The 12,107-nt window shown below is 38.9% G+C and overlaps 1 long non-coding RNA gene across 1 annotated transcript in view; it reads right to left on the bottom strand.

Annotated features, from left to right (window-relative positions):
* Window positions 1–207: 207 nt before the first annotated feature.
* LOC115894530 overlaps window positions 208–12,107 on the bottom strand; it is a 31,885-nt gene continuing 19,985 nt past the window's right edge. Inside the window, exons 2-3 of the long non-coding RNA XR_004054626.1 lie at window positions 592–680; window positions 208–340 (exon numbers count right to left, since the gene is read on the bottom strand). This is a non-coding gene — a long non-coding RNA (uncharacterized LOC115894530). The remainder of the gene's footprint in view (window positions 341–591; window positions 681–12,107) is intronic.

Raw genomic sequence — 12,107 nt, 5'->3', positions numbered from 1 at the left:
CCTTCCCTTAAATCACATGACCTCTATAACTTTGGACAATCAATGATTGAAGTTTTATTTAACCAATCAATTTAGTCAAGTGTCATTTGATTTCCTTCAAATCCTAAACTAATTGCCAAAACTAGACTCAGTGATGCTGCAAAAGTTCTGAAGAAATTTTTGCCAAGTGAATTTTTGCCAAGTGAATTACTGAATAAAGCAATACTTACTTAATAAAGCAATACTTCAAAAGAGAGAAATTCTGTTCTTTGATTTCTTTTGTGATTCATTGAAATGGACTTCTTAGGCCTTAGGTCTGCTATTGTCAGGCATGTTCAACAATTTTCTTCATATCTTCCTACTTTTCAAGAAAATGGGCAAAATTACCATTCTTTTCTGTTTCAAATTACAGTTTCACGAGACTTTCATTTCATCGTGAGTGAAATACCATGAGCAATTAAAAAAAGGCTCCGTATTTAAATGCCACTTATGTAGTAGAAAACATCATCACCTTCTAATGAGAAAATCCATCAGAGAAACAAGAACAAAGAAAAAGTAGTTCAATTTCAAAACTCCATTCAACACCCATTTAAGGGCAATAAAAGTTCTGACCTCAGCACATCTCACTGACTCTTCCTGGAAGCCCCCATCCTCCTTTGATGTCTTCTGTCATCTTCAGTTCTACATAGATGATAGACTCTCTATCTTGAAGACATCATGGAAACATGAAAGAATGATGAACTTGGGGTCCAGTTCCAGAAGATTTTGGTTCCAATCTAGTCTTTGCCACAGAATAGCTCTGTGACCTAAGGCTAGACAATGAGCCATTCAAAATAAAGGTAAAAATAGCCTACTTCCTATGGTGTGTGTGTGTCTGTGTATGTATATTGTGTATATTAAAACACCTTGATAATTTCCAGTTACCTTCAAGAGAAACATTTAAACTTATTAGTGCACAAAAGGAGTCTGCTCACACAAACTCACAAAAGAGGGTGGAAGAAATGATCCAAATATATCAGTAATACAATTGATATAAATGAATTCAATCACCCAAAAGACAAAGAATGTTAAACTATGTATACTTATATATTGAATATTTTTTAAAATAGTCCCACCTCGGCTGGGCACTGTGGCTCAAGCCTGTAATCCCAGCACTTTGGGAGGCTAAGGCAGGCAGTTCACCTGAGATCAGGGGCTCGAGACCAGCCTGACCAACATGGTGAAACCCCTTCTTTACTAAAAACTACAAAAACTAACCAGGTGTGGTGGTAGGCACCTGTATTCCCAGCCACTTGGGAGGCTGAGGCAGGAGAATCGCTGAACCTGGGAGGTGGAGGCTGCAGTAAGCTGAGATGGTGCCATTGCACTCCAGACTGGGTGACAGAGTGAAACTCCCTCTCAAAAAAAAAAAACAAAAAACAAAAGTCCCACCTTGAAAGAGAATTTACAGAAAGCATATTTAAAACAGAAATTTACAGAAGGATTAAAAGTATAGGAAAAATATATATTAGGAATTAAAGACAGGTATGGTGGCTCATGCCTGTAATCCCAGCACCTTGGGAGACCGAGGCAGTGGATCACCTGAGGTCAGGAGTTTGAGACCAGCCTGGCCAACATGGTGAAACCCCATCTCCCTACTAAAAATACAAAATTAGCCAGGCATGGTGGCACATGCCTGTAATCCCAGCTACTTGGGAGGTTGAGGCAGGAGAATGGCTTGAACTCAGGAGGTGGAGATTGCAGCGAGCTGAGACTGTGCCATTGCACTGCAGCCAGGGCAACAACAGCAAAATTGACTCAAAAGAAAAAGAAAAAAAAAGGAATTTAAAAACTTAGTACAGTTAAATTAATATCAGACAAAATATTGGCTTTAAGGGAAAAAATTATTATATCAATAGAGAGAGCTTCTCCATATTAATTAAAAGGAAATTCTCCAGAAGAATACAAAAATTCTAAACATGTATGCATACAATAAAACATCTTTGAAACATATAAAACATGGTTATAAAATGGAAAGAAAAAAATGATAAATCCGGGGCGGAGCAAGATGGCCGAATAGGAACAAGCTCCAGTCTCCAACTGCCAGCGCGAGTGACACAGAAGACCGGTGATTTCTGCATTTTCAACTGAGGTACTGGGGTCATCTCACTAGGGATTGCCGGACAATCGGTGCTGGTCAGCTGCTGCAGCCTGACCAGCGAGAGCTGAAGCAGGGCGAGGCATCACCTCACCTGGGAAGCGCAAGGGGGAAGGGAATCCCTTTTCCTAGCCAGGGGAACTGAGACACACAACACCTGGAAAATCGGGTAACTTCCCACCCCAATATTGCGCTTTAAGCAAACGGGCACACCAGAAGATAATATCCCACACCTGGCCGGGAAGGTCCCACAGCCACGGAGCCTCCCTCATTGCTAGCACAGCAGTCTGCGATCTAACCGCAAGGCAGCAGCGAGGCTGGGGGAGGGGCGCCCACCATTGCTGAGGCTTAAGTAGGTAAACAAAGCCGCTGGGAAGCTCGAACTGGGTGGAGCTCACAGCAGCTCAAGGAAACCTGCCTGTCTCTGTAGACTCCACCTCTGGGGACAGGGCACAGCTAAACAACAACAAAAACAGCAGCAGAAACCCCTGCAGACGCAAACGACTCTGTCTGACAGCTTTGAAGAGAGCAGTGGATCTCCCCACATGGAGGTTGAGATCTGAGAAGGGACAGACAGCCTGCTCCAGTGGGTCCCTGACCCCTGAGTAGCCTAACTGGGAGACATCCCCCACTAGGGGCAGTCTGACACCCCACACCTCACAGGGTGGAGTACACCCCTGAGAGGAAGCTTCCAAAGTAAGAATCAGACAGGTACACTCACTGTTCAGCAATATTCTATCTTCTGCAACCTCTGCTGCTGATACCCAGACAAACAGGGTCTGGAGTGGACCTTAAGCAATCTCCAACAGACCTGCAGCTGAGGGTCCTGACTGTTAGAAGGAAAACTATTAAACAGGAAGGACACCTATACCAAAACCCCATCAGTACGTCACCATCATCAAAGACCAGAGGCAGATAAAACCACAAAGATGGGGAAAAAGCAGGGCAGAAAAGCTGGAAATTCAAGAAATAAGAGTGCATCTCCCCTGCAAAGGAGCGCAGCTCATCGCCAGCAACGGATCAAAGCTGGTCAGAGAATGACTTTGACGAGATGAGAGAAGAAGGCTTCAGTCCATCAAACTTCTCAGAGCTAAAGGAGGAATTACGTACCCAGCGCAAAGAAACTAAAAATCTTGAAAAAAGAGTGGAAGAATTGACAGCTAGACTAATTAATGCAAAGAAGGTCATAAACGAAATGACAGAGATGAAAACCATGACACGAGAAATACGTGACATATCCACAAGCTTCAGTAACCGACTCGATCAACTGGAAGAAAGAGTATCAGCGATTGAGGATCAAATGAATGAAATGAAGCAAGAAGAGAAACCAAAAGAAAAAAGAAGAAAAAGAAATGAACAAAGCCTGCAAGAAGTATGGGATTATGTAAAAAGACCAAATCTATGTCTGATTGCGGTGCCTGAAAGTGAGGGGGAAAATGGAACCAAGTTGGAAAACACTCTTCAGGATATCATCCAGGAGAACTTCCCCAACCTAGTAGGGCAGGCCAACATTCAAATTCAGGAAGTACAGAGAACGCCACAAAGATACTACTCCAGAAGAGCAACTCCAAGACACATAATTGCCAGATTCACCAAAGTTGAAATGAAGGAAAAAATCTTAAGGGCAGCCAGAGAGAAAGGTCGGGTTACCCACAAAGGGAAACCCATCAGACTAACAGCAGATCTCTCGGCAGAAACTCTACAAGCCAGAAGAGAGTGGGGACCAATATTCAACGTTCTTAAAGAAAAGAATTTTCAACCCAGAATTTCATATCCAGCCAAACTAAGTTTCATAAGTGAAGGAGAAATAAAATCCTTTACAGATAAGCAAATGCTTAGAGATTTTGTCACCACCAGGCCTGCCTTACAAGAGACCCTGAAGGAAGCCCTAAACATGGAAAGGAACAACTGGTACCAGCCATTGCAAAAACATGCCAAAATGTAAAGACCATCGAGGCTAGGAAGAAACTGCATCAACTAACGAACAAAATAACCAGTTAATATCATAATGGCAGGATCAAGTTCACACATAACAATATTAACCTTAAGTGTAAATGGACTAAATGCTCCAATTAAAAGACACAGACTGGCAAACTGGATAAAGAGTCAAGACCCATCAGTCTGCTGTATTCAGGAGACCCATCTCACATGCAGAGACATACATAGGCTCCAAATAAAGGGATGGAGGAAGATCTACCAAGCAAATGGAGCACAAAAAAAAGCAGGGGTTGCAATACTAGTCTCTGATAAAACAGACTTTAAATTATCAAAGATCAAAAGAGACAAAGAAGGCCATTACATAATGGTAAAGGGATCAATTCAACAGGAAGAGCTAACTATCCTAAATATGTATGCACCCAATACAGGAGCACCCAGATTCATAAAGCAAGTCGTTAGAGACTTACAAAGAGACTGAGACTCCCATACAATAATAATGGGAGACTTCAACACTCCACTGTCAACATTAGACAGATCAACGAGACAGAAAGTTAACAAGGATATCCAGGAATTGAACTCATCTCTGCACCAAGCGGACCTAATACACATCTATAGAACTCTCCACCCCAAATCAACAGAATATACATTCTTCTCAGCACCACATCGCACTTAATCCAAAATTGACCACATAATTGGAAGTAAAGCACTCCTCAGCAAATGTACAAGAACAGAAATTATAACAAACTGTCTCTCAGACCACAGTGCAATCAAACTAGAACTCAGGACTAAGAAACTCAATCAAAACCGCTCAACTACATGGAAACTGAACAACCTGCTCCTGAATGACTACTGGGTACATAACGAAATGAAGGCAGAAATAAAGATGTTCTTTGAAACCAATGAGAACAAAGATACAACATACCAGAATCTCTGGGACACATTTAAAGCAGTGTGTAGAGGGAAATTTATAGCACTAAATGCCCACAAGAGAAAGCAGGAAAGATCTAAAATTGACACTCTAATATCACAATTAAAAGAACTAGAGAGGCAAGAGCAAACACATTCAAAAGCTAGCAGAAGGCAAGAAATAACTAAGATCAGAGCAGAACTGAAGGAGATAGAGACACAAAAAACCCTCCAAAAAATCAATGAATCCAGGAGTTGGTTTTTTGAAAAGATCAACAAAATTGACAGACCACTAGCAAGACTAATAAAGAAGAAAAGAGAGAAGAATCAAATAGACACAATAAAAAATGATAAAGGGGATATCACCACCGACCCCACAGAATACCAACTACCATCAGAGAATACTATAAACACCTCTACGCAAATAAACTAGAAAATCTAGAAGAAATGGATAATTTCCTGGACACTTACACTCTTCCAAGACTAAACCAGGAAGAAGTTGAATCCCTAAATAGACCAATAGCAGGCTCTGAAATTGAGGCAATAATTAATAGCCTACCCACCAAAAAAAGTCCAGGACCAGATGGATTCACAGCTGAATTCTACCAGAGGTACAAGGAGGAGCTGGTACCATTCCTTCTGAAACTATTCCAATCAATAGAAAAAGAGGGAATCCTCCCTAACTCATTTTATGAGGCCAACATCATCCTGATACCAAAGCCTGGCAGAGACACAACAAAAAAAGAGAATTTTAGACCAATGTCCCTGACGAACATCCATGCAAAAATCCTCAATAAAATACTGGCAAACCGGATTCAGCAGCACATCAAAAAGCTTATCCACCATGATCAAGTGGGCTTCATCCCTGGGATGCAAGGCTGGTTCAACATTCGCAAATCAATAAACGTAATCCAGCATATAAATAGAACCAAAGTCAAGAACCACATGATTATCTCAATAGATGCAGAAAAGGCTTTTGACAAAATTCAACAGCCCTTCATGCTAAAAACGCTCAATAAATTCAGTATTGATGTAACGTACCTCAAAATAATAAGAGCTATTTATGACAAACCCACAGCCAATATCATACTGAATGGGCAAAAACTGGAAAAATTCCCTTTGAAAACTGGCACAAGACAGGGATGCCCTCTCTCACCGCTCCTGTTCAACATAGTATGGGAAGTTCTGGCTAAGACAATCAGGCAAGAGAAAGAAATAAAGGGTATCCATTTAGGAAAAGAAGAAGTCAAATTGTCCCTGTTTGCAGATGACATGATTGTATATTTAGAAAACCCCATCGTCTCAGCCCAAAATCTCCTTAAGCTGATAAGCAACTTCAGCAAAGTCTCAGGATACAAAATTAATGTGCAAAAATCACAAGCATTCTTATACACCAGTAACAGACAAACAGAGAGCCAAATCATGAATGAACTTCCATTCACAATTGCTTCAAAGAGAATAAAATACCTAGGAATCCAACTTACAAGGGATGTAAAGGATCTCTTCAAGGAGAACTACAAACCATTGCTCAGTGAAATCAAAGAGGACACTAACAAATGGAAGAACATACCATGCTCATGGATAGGAAGAATCAATATCGTGAAAATGGCCATACTGCCCAAGGTTATTTATAGATTCAATGCCATCCCCATCAAGCTACCAATGAGTTTCTTCACAGAATTGGAAAAAAGTGCTTTAAAGTTCATATGGAACCAAAAAAGAGCCCGCATTGCCAAGACTATCCTAAGTCAAAAGAACAAAGCTGGAGGCATCACGCTACCTGACTTCAAACTATACTACAAGGCTACAGTAACCAAAACGGCATGGTACTGGTACCAAAACAGAGCTATAGACCAATGGAACAGAACAGAGTCCTCAGAAATAATACCACACAGCTACAGCCATCTGATCTTTGACAAACCTGAGAGAAACAAGAAATGGGGAAAGGATTCCCTATTTAATAAATGGTGCTGGGAAAGAAAATTGGCTAGCCATAAGTAGAAAGCTGAAACTGGATCCTTTCCTTACTCCTTATACGAAGATTAATTCAAGATGGATTAGAGACTTAAATGTTAGACCTAATACCATAAAAACCCTAGAAGAAAATCTAGGTAGTACCATTCAGGACATAGGCATGGGCAAGGACAAAATTGACAAATGGGATCTAATTAAACTAAAGAGCTTCTGCACAGCAAAAGAAACTACCATCAGAGTGAACAGGCAACTTACAGAATGGGAGGAAATTTTTGCAATCTACTCATCTGACAAAGGGCTGATATCCAGAACCTACAAAGAACTCAAACAAATTTACAAGATAAAAACAAACAACCCCATCAAAAAGTGGGCAAAGGATATGAACAGACATTTCTCAAAAGAAGACATTCATACAGCCAACAGACACATGAAAAAATGCTCATCATCACTGGCCATCAGAGAAATGCAAATCAAAACCACAATGAGATACCATCTCACACCAGTTAGAATGGCAATCATTAAAAAATCAGGAAACAACAGGTGCTGGAGAGGATGTGGAGAAATAGGAACACTTTTACACTGTTGGTGGGATTGTAAACTAGTTCAACCATTATGGAAAACAGTATGGCAATTCCTCAAGGATCTAGAACTAGATGTACCATATGACCCAGCCATCCCACTACTTGGTATATACCCAAAGGATTATAAATCATGCTGCTATAAAGACACATGCACACGTATGTTTATTGCGGCACTATTCACAATAGCAAAGACTTGGAATCAACCCAAATGTCCATCTGTGACAGACTGGATTAAGAAAATGTGGCACATATACACCATGGAATACTATGCAGCCATAAAAAAGGATGAGTTTGCATCCTTTGTAGGGACATGGATGCAGCTGGAAACCATCATTCTTAGCAAACTATCACAAGAAGAGAAAACCAAACACCGCATGTTCTCACTCATAGGTGGGAACTGAACAATGAGATCACTTGGACTCGGGAAGGGGAACATCACACACCGGGGCCCATCATGGGGAGCGGGGAGGGGGGAGGGATTGCATTGGGAGTTATTCCTGATATAAATGACGAATTGATGGGTGCTGACGAGTTGATGGGTGTAGCACACCAACATGGCACAAGTATACATATGTAACAAACCTGCACGTTATGCACATGTACCCTAGAACTTAAAGTATAATAATAAAAAAAATTTTAAAAAAAAGATAAGTCCACCATTATGGTGAAAGATTCTAACATCTTACAATAATTCATAGACCAAGCAAGCAAAGAATCAGTAAGTATATGGAATATTTAAGTAAACCAATTATTAACTCCTACTTTAATGTACATTTATAGAACATTCTATTCAAGAGTGCATGGAATGTCTATTAAAAACTGACTAAAGAAGGAAAGGTTCAATAAATCTTAAAGACTCCTATCAGAATCTGCATTTGCTCATCTCGATGAGATTAAATTAGAAATCAATGTCACCCATATCCATAAAAGAAATTATGCCAATTTTAAAATTTTTCATAAAGGGAAACCCAGGATCAGAGAGTTTTACATGGAAGTTCAAACAAATATTTAATAAACAAGTAATTCCAGCATCAAAATGTACTTCTTTTTGTGTGTTGATCAAGAAATACTTTTTAACTATAAATGTTAGCTATTCTACATTTTCTTAGAAAAGTTGTGAAGCTTTGCCCATCACATTTAAATTGCTGTTACATTTGAAATTGATGTGAAGCATGGGTCTAATTTTCTAGTTTTTCATATCCTAATAATCTACAGTGCCATTTCTGCTCTGTATCAGATTTTCATATATAGTTTATCTGTTTCTAAGTTTCCTGTCTGCTGCATTGATTACTTACTACCACCAAGCCAATATCTACTAACATAATTACCAGTTTTTAATACTTGCAAGTAGCCAAGCCTCTTCCACCCTTAACTCTACACTTGCCAACTTATGCTTCTTTAAGAGCATCTGGACTATTTATAACACTTTGTTCTTTCTTGTAAATTTTAAAAATAGAAAGTTCTGTAAAAATTCTTGTTGAGATTTTGAATGAAATTTCTTTATAACTGCGAATGACTTTGGTGAGAACTGACATATTTACAACACTGGTACAAAACATGGTATTTCAACATGTTTTTCCATAGAAAAGTTCAGTGTTGTGAATATGTTCATTTCAACATTAAACTAAAATGTGTTCAACATTCATTTTTAGCTTCTTTAGGGTCTTTCAATAGAATTGCTATATTTCGTTCTTATTGGTCTTTTTACTTTATTTGCCTTATTCTTATACACTTTGTAATTTTACTGCTGCTAATTAAATACATATACTTTCTATTTAATAGAGTAATGTATATTGAGCTTTATCCAGCAAACTTGCTGAGCTCCCTTACTCATTTTAATTTTTGTCCCTGCATTCTTATGGGTTTTTCTACAATAATTTCATCTATAAGTAACAAAATTTTTGTTCCTGCTTCTCCAGTCTTTATAATTATCATTTCTTTTTCTTGTGAGTTTGCTTTCTGAAAATTTTACCAGTACATTGTATCTAAGTAATAATAGTGGGTGTATTTGTCTTGCTGCTGTTTTTAAAAGAAATGTAACATTTTGCCATTGAGTTTCCTGTTGTTTCATGTTTGTTATTTTAGGTATGCTTTATCAGGTTAAGGAAGTTTCTTTCTACTTTTAGTTTCCTGATAGCCTTATATCAAATGCTTTTTATGTATTTATTGAGAAAGACTTTCATCTGTTAATATGGTGTTTAAACAAGCTGTTTTTCTAATGCTGAACTTTGCTTTTCTGGTATAACCATCTTGGTCATACATTGTCTTTTTTACGGATTCCTGAATTCACATTGCTAATATTTTAGTTACTACTTTTGCATCTATGCTCATGAGCATAATTAATCTGCAGCGTTTCTTTCTCATGTTCCCCTTGTCAGGTTTTGATATCAAGACTTTGCTAAAATATCAGTGAGGTTCAGTAGCAAATAACAAACCACTCTAGCTATTTTAAGCAGAAAGAGAGTAAGATGCTTACAAATTATTTAGATGAGCTGGTTGTCATAGCGGGTTCTAAGATGAAACTCCAGGATAGATTTCTAGAAGAATCCTGCTTAAGTGGCCCATCAAGTTCATTGTTATCTCTGCCACAGTCAGGAAACAAGATGTGACGGTTAATTTTATGTGTCAGTGTGGCTCAGCTGTGGTGCCCAGTTGTTTGGTCAAACACTAGTCTAGATATTGCTGTAAAGGTATTTTGTAGATGTGATTAATATCTATAATCAGTTGACTTTAAAGAACATTACCTGTAAAAATAATGTGGGCACATATTATCTAATCAGTTGAAAGTGTTAAGAGCAAAAATTGGGATTGTCTAGAGAATGGAGAATTCCACCTCACCATTTTATTTATTTCACTTTTTGCCTCAACATTTTAATGTAAATCCTGCCTGAGTTTCCAGCCTGCCAGCCTGTCCTACAGATTTCAAACCCAAGACTACATTACTTCCTATCTCAGTTTCCAGCCTGCTGGCCTGTCCTACAAATTTTGGACTTGCCAGTCCCCAAAATCACTCAAGCCAATTCTTTAACATATGTATCTTCTATTTTTTCTGTTTCTTTGGAGATTCTTGACTGATATATGAGGGAATCAGGAAACCACTTCAGGATTACAGTAACTTATCTGTACTCTCTGCAACCTGGGAATTAGAAAGCTGCTAAGAGCTATGGGCTTTAACATGACTTTGCTTCTGCTAGATTCCAAAGAGTGAATGGTGCCTTCAGCACTGCTGCCACTAAAATTTGCATCGGGTTGGAAGTTAAAACCTATTGAGATCCTTCAAAACAAGGATACCTGACAAAGGCTATATAGAAGAGCAGACGAGAATGAAATAGTACAGATGTCAAACAAGACAATCTACCATGTCTGCCACATCACCTTTACATAATCAGGGGGCAATATTCCTTTTATATTTATTCTTTAAAAAGGTTTGCATAAGTGTCATGAGGACTTGAGATTATATAAAGAAGACATTCTCACTTTGTTGAGACAGGCTTGAGCTGTCTTCAATTTAAGTAATTAAAAAAATGTGGCTAAATTTTCATTTGTCTATAAACAGTTGAAGATGATATATCAACACTAAGAGTTCCAGGCAGTTATGTGGCAACAGCTATAGGCTTTTCTAATTGATGAGCCTGGGGGAGACCAGCATTAGACAGAAAGTAAAGGGAAGGTATGATGAGTGCCCCAAAAGACATGAGTTTGTTTCAGGAAATCTAGCCTGGGACAACTATCACACATTATATTTCACATACACACACAAGCACACACACATACACAAGCACATACATTTCCCAACGTTACCATGAATTTATAATTGAGTATTATAATGTTTCATCCAATATCCCACCAGAAAAAAAAAAAATCAGAATAGGCAGAACTCCCAGACTGTCCAACTCATCAGGGCGCAAGATCTTATTTTTATCACAAAAGAGACAATCATATTTCTTATCAAAATGAAGTTATGTGGTAGGATAGTTGTATGAACTTGGATAAGCCACTTACCCTCTCTAATCCCCAGTTTCTTCCAATTAAAATGAGGATAAAAAATCACAAAAATTAATTATGTTCAAGCCTCTGGCATTTTTCTTAGAGGGAACCTAATAAATGTGAACTGAATTAAACTAAATTAAGCTGGGGCTATTTCCAGCATATAGAGGTTCATAGAGTCATCCTAGCTGTTATGAGTGAGGTCCTTTGAGGCCTTATAGGTACAGGGTCACAAGAAAAGACTCCTTGCATTTCTATGGGACATACTGCACACAGATCACTTCCAGCTGGATTCCTTCTGTACCAAGATAAGCAGGTCAGATGTCTCACACACCTGCTGAATGTTTAGAAAATCGACTTCTAGGTACAGACTTCCTCAGAGCCTGGTCACCCAGCCAGCAAAACAGCCCTCCCCAGGGCATAGTGTAAAGCCTTCTTACCACCTCCTTCCAGGACCTAGCTCACATCTGGAGCACCCAGATCCAATGAGACACTAGCCTATTGTCCAACATCTCCAAGACAGAGTCTTAGTAACAACATATAAACAACCAACCAAACAAAAACAAAGGAAACAACAGAATCCAAAAGAAAGCACATAAGAAGTT

This window comes from Rhinopithecus roxellana, chromosome 18 (assembly GCF_007565055.1).
Source record: "Rhinopithecus roxellana isolate Shanxi Qingling chromosome 18, ASM756505v1, whole genome shotgun sequence".
Classification (NCBI taxonomy): Eukaryota; Metazoa; Chordata; class Mammalia; order Primates; family Cercopithecidae; genus Rhinopithecus; species Rhinopithecus roxellana.
The sequence above is the reverse complement of the archived record's forward strand: the minus strand, read 5'-3'. Positions and strand labels throughout refer to the sequence as shown.